At 44.5% G+C, this 9,373-nt stretch overlaps 1 pseudogene; it reads left to right on the forward strand.

The window, feature by feature from the left end:
- The first annotated feature begins 6,001 nt into the window (after window positions 1-6,001).
- Window positions 6,002-9,053, forward strand: LOC100608329 (small ribosomal subunit protein eS10-like; annotated as a pseudogene).
- Window positions 9,054-9,373: the final 320 nt, after the last annotated feature.

The following is a 9,373-nucleotide window of genomic DNA, read 5'->3' on the forward strand; positions in this document are numbered from 1 at the left end:
GAATTGGTGAACAGACCTAAAAGTCCCAAAAGTGAGTGCAGATCACACGTCCTGAGAGGCTCGTTAAAATGACAGACTCCTCCAGGCTCACCATTGGATGTTCAGAATCAAGGCCCCAGATAATTCTGCTTCCACCTGCCGCTGACCAAACTTAGAAAAACTCAAAGTTAGACTGGGAGTGGTGGCTCATGCCTGCAATCCCAGCACTTTGGGAGGCCGAGGCGGGCAGATCACGCGGTCAGGAGATCGAGACCATTCTGGCTAACACGGTGAAACCTCGTCTCTACTAAAAATACAAAAAATAACCAGGCGCGGTGGTGGGCACCTGTAATCCCAGCTGCTTGGGAGGCTGAGGCAGGAGAATGGCGTGAATCCAGGAGGCAGAGGTTGCAGTGAGCTGAGATCGCGCCAATGCACTCCAGCCTGGGTGACAGAGTGAGACTCCGTCTCAAAAAAAGAAAAACTCAAAGTTGTTGAGGGTTCTCTGAGCTAAAGTCTTGGTCACCTGATTGTATAGTACAGAGGTTAGCTCAGAAAGTCTTGGTCACCTGATTGTATAGTACAGAGGTTAGCTCAGAAATAGGAACCCAGGCTCTGCAAATAGTAGCTGCAGTTACACAGCCAATCCTGCCTATGGGGTGTGAAAAAGCTAAAGGTCATGCAGCAACTACCTTATTTAGCATATCTGTGACAATTATGGAGCATATGCATATACATAACATACGGACGAACATATTCAGACATGCATACAATTGTAAACCCAAAAGTGCACAAATAGGTATTCTTTTTTGTTTTTTCAATACAGACTCTTGCTCTGCCATACAGGCTGGAGTGCAGTGCCACATCATGGCTGACTGCAGCCTTGACCTCCCAGGTTCAAGAAATCCTCCCACCTCAGCCTCCATGAGTAGCTGGGACTACAGGTGTTCGCCACAATGCCTGGCTAATTTTTAAGTTTTTCATAGAGTTGGGATCTTGCTATGTTATCCAGGCTGGTCTCAAACTCCTGGGCTCAAGTGATCCTCTTGCCTCAGCCTCCCAACGTGCTAGGATTACAGGCATGAGCCACCACACCTGGCCAGGTATTCTTTCTTTAAAAAAAAATGTGATGTTGTTAACATTATGCTTTCAAAATGTTAAGCAGTATAAAATATTGGCCAGGCACAGTGGCTCACAGGCCTGTAATCCCAGCACTTTGGGAGGCTGAGGCAGGTGGATCACCTGAGGTCAGGAGTTCGAGACCAGCCTGGCCAACATAGCGAAACCCCGTCTCTACTAAAAATACAAAATTAGCCAGGTGTGGTGGCACGTACCTGTAATCCCAGCTACTCAGGAGGCTGAGGCAGAAGAATCGCTTGAACCTGAGAGGCAGAGGTTCCAGTGAGCTGAGATCGCACGATTGCACTGTAGCCTGGGCAACAGAGCAAGACTGTCTCAAAAAAAAAAATCATTAATGGCCACACACAGTGAGACCCTCATCTCTACAAACAATTACAAAATTAGCTGGGCATGGTGGTATACACCTATAGTTCCAGCTGCTTGGGAGGCTGAAACAGGATGATCGGTTGAGCCCAGGAGTTCAAAGCTGCAGTGAGCTATAGTAGCAACACTGCATTTCCGCCTGGGAGACAGAGAAAGACCTTGTCTCAAAAACAAACAAACAAAGAAGTTAATAATTAACACTTCACAGAACAATGTGGCAAGTCCAGTTATTGACCAGTTTGTTGTTTCTAACTTTTTTTCATGATTCAGACTTTTTTTTTTGAGACAGATTCTCACTCTGTTGCCCAGGCTGTAGTGCAGTGGCGTGATCTCAGCTCACTGCAACCTCCGCCTCCCAGGTTCAAGCGATTCCCTTGCCTCAGCATTCCAAGTAGCTGGGACTACAGGGACTTGCCACCACGCCTGGCTAATTTTTGTATTTTTAGTAGAGACGGGGGTTTCACCGTGTTAGCCAGACTAGTCTCGAATTCCTGACCTCGGGTGATCTGCCCGCCTCAGCCTCCCAAAGTGCTGGGATTATAGGTGTGAGCCACCGTGCCCAGCTGTGTTTAACTTTTTGAACAAACTGTTTTCCACAGTGTCTGAACTACTCTCCACAGTGCTACTGGTAATGCGTGAGGGTTCCAACTTCCTCACATTCTTGCCAACACTTAGTATTTTCCCTTTTTTAATTTTTAAATTATAGCCATCCTAGGGGGTACAAAGTGATACCTCATTGTTGTTTTGATTTGCATTTTTCTAATAAGTAATGATCCTGAGCATCTTTCTTGTGCTTATTGGCCGTGTGTATATCTTTTTGGGGACATGTCTATTCAGATCGCTTGCCCCCTTTTTTTCCTCTTTCTTTTTTCCCTTTGTTAGAGTTAATTTTTTGTTTATGAAATATTTCAGGCCAGGCGCAGTGGCTGACGCCTGTAATCTCAGCAGTTTGGGAGGCCAAGGCGGGCAGATCACGAGGTCAGGAGATCGAGACCATCCTGGCTAACATGGTGAAACCCCGTTTCTATTAAAAATACAAAAAATTAGCCGGGCGTGGTAGCAGGCGCCTGTAGTCCCAGCTGCTCCGGAGGCTGAGGCAGGAGAATGGTGTGAACCCAGGAGGCAGAGCTTGCAGTGAGCCACAGAGCTTGCAGTGAGCCAAGATCGCGCCACGGCACTCCAGCCTGGGCAACAGAGCAAGACTCCATCTCAAGAAAAAAAAAAAAAAAGAAAAGAAAAGAAAAAAAAGAAAAAAATATATATATTTCAAACATATGGAAAATTATGGAGAATAATGTAACAGACACCACATTACCTGCTCCAACAACATGAACCTTTCCCATATTTGCTTTGAGGTGTTGTTGTTGCTGTTTAATAGACTTTTTTTTTTTTTTAGAGCTGTTTTAGGTTCAAAGAAAAACAATAAAGGTGCCAGGCGCGTAGCTCATGCCTGTAATCACAGCACTTTGAGGGGCCAAGGCAGGAGGATTGCTTGAGCCCAGGAGTTCATGACCAGCCTGGCCAACATGGTGAAACCCCATCTCTACAAAAACTACAATAATTAGCTGGGAGTAATGGCACTTGCCTGTAGTGCCAGCTACTCAGGAGGCTGAGGCAGGAGGATTGCTTGAGCCCAGGAGTTCAAGGCTACAGTGAGCTATGATTTAAAAAGGACACTAAAGGATGTAAGATTTTACTCCTACTTTCAACCTAACAAGTATCCATACAACAATTTCAAAGGATACTGGCAAAAGACACAGATCTTGAGACAAAGACAAAGATCTTTATTACTCACAGCACAACAAACAGCATGAGCTTCATGTTTGCCCTGGTTTCCCTTGTCCCCCAAGTCCCACAGGGGCTATGCTAAGGGGCCCAGTTAGATGAAGTATACAAAGTGGGTTTGTATCACAGCTGAGGAACTCTAAATTGAAAGAACATCAATAATTAATAAAGAAGAACTACAAGCATATTTGCCCAACCTTTTCTCCAGAGCAATTACTTTTATCTGGACAGTAAATAAACCTGCACTTTGCTCTGGAGATAGAAACTATCTCTTTTTTTTTTTTCATGTAAGTATCTAATTGCTCCAGCAGAGTTTGTTGAAAAGACTATTCTTTCACTCAATTGCCTTGGTAACTTTGTCAAAAATCAATTAACCATATATATGTGTGAGTCTATTTCTGGACTCTGTATTCTGTTCCACTGATCTATGTGTCCATCCTTTTGCTAATACCATATTGTGGCATTTGTTGTTGTTTTTGAGACGCAGTTTCACTCTTCTTGCCCAGGCTGGAGTGCAATGGTGCTATCTCGGCTCACTGCAACCTCTGCCTCCTGAGCTCAAGCGATTCTCCTGCCTCAGGCTCCAGAGTAGCTGGGACTACAGGCGCCTGCTACCACGCCCGGCCAATTTTTTGTATTTTTAATAGAAACGGGGTTTCACCATGTTAGCCAGGCTGGTCTTGAGCTCCTGACCTCAGGTGATCCGCCCACCTTGGCCTCCCAAAGTGCTGGGATTACAGGCATAAGCCACGGCGCCCAGCCCGTTTTTGTATTTGAGACAGAGTCTTACTCTGTCACCCAAGCTGGAGTGCAGTGGCATGATCTTGGCTCACTGCAACCTCTGCCTCCCAGATTCAAGCAATTCTCCTGCTTCAGTCTCCAAAGTAGCTGGGACTATAGACATGCACCAGCACACCTGGCTAATTTTTTTTTTTTTTTTTGGTAGAGTTGGGGTTTCTCCACGTTGGTCAGGCTGGTCGCGAACTCCTGACCTCAAGTGATTTACCTACCTCAGCCTCCCAAAGTGCTGGGATTTCAGGCATGAGCCACCACACACAACCCATATTGTCTTGATTACTATAGCTCATGAGTTTGCAAATGTAAAGGGTGGGCTACATATAATTCCTGCTACATACATTTTTATTGTTTCCTTTTTCAACCGTTTAAAACTGGAAAAAGCAGTTTTAGCTTTTAAGCCCTGCAAAAACAGGCTGCAGGCTAACCTGTGGGCCAGTTTGCCAACCCTGCTATAGATTTATGGTAAGTGTTAAAATCAGGTTGTATGAGTTCTCCAAATGTGTTCTTCTTTTACAAAACTGTTTTGGCTATTTTAGCTTTTGCTTTTTGATATAAATTTTAGCATCAATTTCTAGAAATAAATGCTGCTGGTATTTTAATTGGTATTATCTTTAGTCCATAAATCAACTCGGGGAGAATTAATATCATTATATCAAATCCCCCAATCCATGAACATGGTATATCTCTCCATTTATTTAGGCCTTCTTATTGTTGTGGTATATATTTAAATCCAATGAAACATTAGATCTTACAAATATTTACCACTTTATTTGTTATCCATTCCTTATCTATCTCTTACCCTCCATCTGGTTTCATTTTCCTTCTACCTGAAAATTTTACGTTAGAAATCCTCAGGCTGGGCAAGATGGCTCATGCCTGTAATCCCAGCACTTGAGGAGGACAAGGTGCACGAATTGCTTCAGCCAAGGAGTTAAACACCAGCCTTAATTAATTAATAAAAAAATTAATTAAGCTGGGCATGGTAGCTCATGCCTGTAATCCCAGCACTTTGGGAGGCCAAAGTGGGCAGATCACCTGAGGTCAGAAGTTTGAGACCAACCTGGCCAAAATGGTGAAACCCTATCTCTACTAAAAATACAAAAATGGTGGCTCATGCCTGTAATTCCAGCACTTTGGGAGGGTGAGGTGGGCGGATCACCTGAGGTCAGGAGTTCAAGACCAGCCTGGCCAACATGGTGAAACCCTGTTTCTACTAAAAATACAAAAAATTAGCCAGGTGTGGTGGTGCGTGCCTGTAATCCCAGCTACTTGGGAGGCTGAGGCAGGAGAATTGCTAGAACCCAGGAGGCAGAGGCTGCAGTGAGCCGAGATTGCACCACTGCACTCCAGCCTGGGCAGCAGAGGGAAACTCCGTCTCAAATAATAATAATAATAATACAAAAATTAGCTGGGCGTGGTGGCCCGTGCCTGTAATCCCAGCTACTTGGGAGGCTGAGGCAGGAGAATCACTTGAACCCAGTGGATGGAGGCTTCAGTGAGCTGAGATCGCCACTGCACTCCAGCTTGGGCCACAGAGCAAGACTCCATCTCAAAAATAAACAAACAAACAAACAAACAAAAAGTAGCCAGGTGTCATGGCATGTGTCTGTGATCCCAGCTACTCAGGAGGCTAAGCAAGATCCTCTCTCAAGAAAAAAAAAAAAAAAAATTCTGTAGTACAAGTCTGCTGGGGCCAAGTTCATTCACCTGTTGTCTACCTGAAAATGTCTTTATTTTGCCTTCTGTATTAGTCATATGACTGCATAACAAATTGCTCCAAAATGTAGTGACTTAAAATATAAATATTATCTCATAGTTTCTGTGAATCAGGAATTCAAGACTGTCTTAATTTGTTTTCTGGTGTTTCAGTTATGTGAAGGTTTGTCTGGCGCTGGAGGATCTACCTCCGAGATGGCTCATTCACATGGCTGTTTGCAGCAGATCTCAGTTCATTACTACATGGATCTCTCCACAAGACTGCTTGAGTTTCCTCACATGGCAGGGGTCTTCCTTCAGAGTAAGTGAACCAAGAAAAAGCAAGGAAGAAGCCATGCTATCTTTTGTGACTTGGGGTCATAGGTCACATGCCATCATTTTTTACTTACTGTATTCATTGAAAGTGAGTCACTAAGTCCAGTACACATTCACAAGTAGGGAAATTAGGCTCCACCTTTTCTTTTCCATTTTTTTTTTCTTTTGAGACACAGTCTCACTCTGTTGCCCAGGCTGGAGTGCAATGGCACATTCGAGGCTCACTGCAACCTCAACCTGCTAGACTTAAGTGATCCTCCCACCTCAGCCTCCCAAGCAGCTGGTACACACCACCACGTCCAGCTGATTTTTAAAAATTTTGGCTGGGCATGGTGGCTCACACCTGTAATCCCAGCACTTTGGGAGGCCGAGGTGGGCAAATCACAAGGTCAAGAGATTGAGACCATCCTGGCCAAGGTGAAACCACGTCTCTATTAAAAATACAAAAATTAGCTAGGCATGGTGGTGTGTGCCTGTAGTCCCAGCTACTTGGGAGGCTGAGCAGGAGAATCGCTTGAACCCAGGAGGTGAAGTTTGCAGTGAGTCAAGATTGTGCCACCACACTCCAGCCTGGTGACAGAGTGAGACTCTGTCTCAAAAAAACAAATTTTTTTTGGTAGAGTGTATTAGTCCATTTTCACACCGCTGATAAAGACATACCTGAGACTGGGAAGAAAAAGAGGTTTAATTGGACTTACAGTTCCACATGGCTGGGGAGGCCTCAGAATCATGGCGGCAAAAGGCACTTCTTACATGGCGGTGTCAAGAGAAAAATAAGGAAGAAGCAAAAGCAGGAACCCCTGATAAGCCCATCAGATCTCGTGAGACTTATTCACTATCACAAGAATAGCATGGGAAAGACCAGCCCCCATGATTCAATTACCTTCTCCTGGGTCCCTCCCACAACACATGGGAATTCTGGGAGATACAATTCCAGTTGAGATTTGGGTGGGGACACAGAGAAACCATATCATAGAGGCAAGGTCTCACTATGTTGCCCATGCTACAGCATGGCAACTCCTGTGCTTAAGCAATCCTCCCAAAGTGCTCAGCCTCCCAAAGTGCTAGGATTACAGGCATGAGCCACCGAGACCACCTTTCTTCTTCTTTTCTTTTCTTTTTTTTTTTTTTTGAGACAGAGTACCGCTCTGTCACCCAGGCTGGAGTGCAGTGGTGTGATCTCGGCTCACTGCAAGCTCCGCCTCCCAGGTTCATGCCATTCTCCTGCCTCAGCCTCCCGAGTAGGGTACCCACCACCACTCCCGGCTAATTTTTTGTATTTTCAGTAGAGACGGGGTTTCTACTGAAACCAGGATGGTCTCGTTCTCCTGACCTCGTGATCTGCCCGCCTTGGCCTCCCAAGGTGCTGGGATTACAGGTATGAGCCACTGCGCCCGGCCTCTTCTTTTCTTTTCTTCTTCTTTTCTCCTCCTCCTCCTGCTCCTCTTCTTCTTCTTCTTTCTTCTCCTTCCTCTTCCTCCTCTTCTTCTCCTTCCTCTTCCTCCTTCTCCTTCTTCTTCCTTCCTTCTTCTCCTTCCTCTTCCTCCTTTTCTTCTTCCTCCTCCTGTTTCTCCCTCCTTCTCTTTCTCCTCCTTATTCTTCCCCCTCTTTTCCCTCTTCTTCCTCCTTCTAAGATTACCTTACAGAATATTCCTTACTAATTATTTTTATTAAGGACCTAGAAACCCTAAGCTGATTATGGATATTCTAGCCATGAGTGGTGATGTACACCTGTAGCCTTAGCTACTTGGGTGGCTGAGGCAGGAGCATCACTTGAACCCAGGAACTCATGCTGCAGTGACCTATAATTACATTACTGCACTCCAGCCTGGGTGACAGAGCAAGACCCTATCTCAAAAAAAAAAAAAAAAAAAGAAAGAAAGAAAGAAAAGAAAAGAAAAAGAAAGAAATAGAACAAATATTTAATTTTGCATTCTCAGTATTTATAGATAACCATGTTTCCTATGTAGAATTATTAATATAATGACTTACATTAGTAGATTTTCTTATATCAAACCTTATTTCTATTCCTAGATTAAACTCCATTTGGACATAGTATATTATTCTTTCAGTGTGTTTTTGGATTTTGTTTGCTATAATTTTATTTATGATTTTTAAATATTTATGAATTAGATTGGCCTATTTTTTCTTTATTCTTATAATTATTATTATTATATTTTGGTATTGATGGAGTCAGAACATGCTACCCTAAAACATGGCACCTTGTCATTTGAGAAAGCAGCAAGAGGAAGGTCACTCTCACCATCCCTTCTCCTCTCCCTTCCCCCCAAAACAGGTCATACAACCTAGGAAGGCCTTTCCAGCCCCCCCGAGCTGCCTACAGCCGCAGAGATGTTGATGCCTAAGAAGAACAGGATTGCCATTTATGAACTCCTTTTTAAGGAGGGAGTCATGGTGGCCAAGAAGGAGGTCTACATGCCTAAGCACCCGGAGCTGGCAGACAAGAATGTGCCCAACCTTCATGTCATGAAGGCCATGCAGTCTCCCAAGTCCCGAGGCTACGTGAAGGAACAGTTTGCCTGGAGACATTTCTACCAGTACCTTATCAATGAGGGTATCCAGTATCTCCGTGATTACCTTCATCTGCTCCTGGAAATTGTGCCTGCCACCCTATGCCACAGCCATCCAGAGACTGGCAAGCCTCAGCCTAAAGGTCTGGAGGGTAAGTGACCTGCAAGACTCACAAGAGGGGAAGCCGACAGAGATACCCACAGACAAAGTGTTTTGCCCCCTGGTGCCAACAAGAAAGCCGAGGCTGGGGCTGGGTCAGCAACCGAATTCCAGTTTAGAGGCGGATTTGATGGTGGATGTGGTCAGCCACCTCAGTAAAATTGGAGAGGATTATTTTGCATTGAATAAACTTACAGCCAAAAAAAAATTTAAGAAAACTAAAAAAAACCAAAAACAAAAACCTAGAAAGTTACTCTCTGACCTTTTCCCCTGAAGCAGGTCATAAGGCCCTCATTCAAGAGGTACCCTTCCTGTAGCCAGAAGACAGGAACATCCTTATTCCTGAAGACACAGAGAAAAAGAATCTAAACAAACAGGCCTTACTAGGTTTCACTGAGTTTATTATCATTAGATCATACCTTTTTTTTGTTTAAATAGGGTCTTGCTCTGTCACCCAGGCTGAAGTGTAGTGGCAATCACAGCTCACTGCAGCCTCCATCTCCCAGGCTCAAGCAATCCTCCCACCTAAGTCTCCCAGTAGCTGGGACTACAGGCCGTGCCACCACGCCTAGCTAATTTTTTATTT

The sequence above is a fragment of the Pan troglodytes genome, chromosome 4 (assembly GCF_028858775.2).
Source record: "Pan troglodytes isolate AG18354 chromosome 4, NHGRI_mPanTro3-v2.0_pri, whole genome shotgun sequence".
In the NCBI taxonomy this organism is placed as follows: domain Eukaryota; kingdom Metazoa; phylum Chordata; class Mammalia; order Primates; family Hominidae; genus Pan; species Pan troglodytes.